The sequence below is a fragment of the Impatiens glandulifera genome, chromosome 3 (assembly GCF_907164915.1).
Source record: "Impatiens glandulifera chromosome 3, dImpGla2.1, whole genome shotgun sequence".
NCBI classification, from domain to species: Eukaryota; Viridiplantae; Streptophyta; class Magnoliopsida; order Ericales; family Balsaminaceae; genus Impatiens; species Impatiens glandulifera.
The window spans coordinates 61662586-61664223 of record NC_061864.1 but is presented as its reverse complement, the minus strand read 5'-3'; positions in this window follow the sequence as shown (position 1 = coordinate 61664223).

The window sequence follows — 1638 nt, the reverse complement described above, 5'->3', positions numbered from 1 at the left end:
TCCCGGACGAACGCATGCAAGAAAAAATTGTAAGTGAATTGAATTTAAATAAATTACTTATAGCTAGTTATTTATTATTATATAAATGACAAATTATTTCAAATGTGTAGGTTGAGATGGAGGAAGTAAGAAGTAACGAACTAGAAATATCCGACTTTGAGTTGACGGAGAGAGTGTTCGGACGCCAAAAGCATGGGGGAGTATTCGGTATGGGATCAGGCGTCCGACCCACACACTTTTGTGAGGATCTTCGAAGTTTCAACAATTCTCAACGAGCCACTGATCGATTGTTTGAGGAGAATCAAAGAATAGCGATGGAACTGGAGGAATTGAAGAAAAGGGATGAAGAAAAAACTCAAACGATTAATCAAATACAAGCGGAAAGTATAGAATTGATTTCAAGAATGGATAGGGAAAGTGCAAAACAGGAGAAGGAAAAGTTAGAATTGAATGCAAGATTAGAGAGTTTTGAAATGTTTATGTGGTAGTATCAACCACCTCCTCCCCCCACCAACTAATTCTAAGACGTTTCGACTATATGAATTGATTGAATAGACTTAATGTTAATGTAAAAAATGTTGTTTGGATGCTTGGTTTGAGAATTTTGGAATTATCATTTGTTTTATGAATGTCATTTGTTTTATAAATTGATTGGTTTGGCTGGACAGGTTTCGGTTGAGCACAAAACAATCGGGCTATTTTGTACATTTTGTAGGGAAAAACTGAAAGTTAAATGAAATCTTTCGGTTTTTCTTCGAAGATCAAAACCGAGAATTCTTCATATACCTCTTGGATATATGTGAAAGGAAAAACCGAAAGTTAATTGGACAACTTTCGTTTTTTCCCTTTGAAGAAAAACCGAAAGTATTGCTATTAATTTTCGTTTTTTTCCCATTGAAGAAAAACCGAAAGTTTTGTTATTTACTCTCGGCTTTTCTTCAAAGAGAAAAACCGAAAGTTAATTGGAAAACTTTCGGTTTTTATTCAATGGGAAAAACCAAAAGTTTTGCAAAAAAACTTTCGGATTTTCCCTTTGAAGAAAAAACGAAAGTTTTTCAATTAACTTTCGGTTTTTCTCTAGGGTATCTAAACCGAAGACTCTACGATATCTCTCGATAAACGCCCAATTGTTTTTAACGAAAGAGTCAATACCGAGGAATTGCGAGAGTTACCTTAACTCTCGGAACTTAGTCTATACCGAAAGTTATAGGGTCAAAACCGAGAGTTTTTACTCTCGGTATTGACCCCTTTTTCACCAATGCAAACAATTAGGAAGCTCTCTTGAGAAAGATCTGGTGAATCTCGAGTTTTGTGAAATCAAAAACACAGATGCAGACAAGGATAAGTTGGTCATGAATAAGGCAACGAGCGTTGGCTCTAAGGTGGGGCGAATCAAAATTGGTACCAAACACGAATCCATTAGTGGGGAGGTTCAAAGTCAAAAAAGACCCACTAGAAGAGAACACGCTAAACTCGAAAATAAAGTAGAAAGATCGTGGATCCAGAGGCTACTAACTCTATTACGTTAGAAGATGAGATCTATAAAATACACTCCCCACTGAATGGAAACATTATCCCATACAGTCAATCTGTAGCAGTTGAAAATAGTGAGGACAATGACGCTTATGACTTCTACGA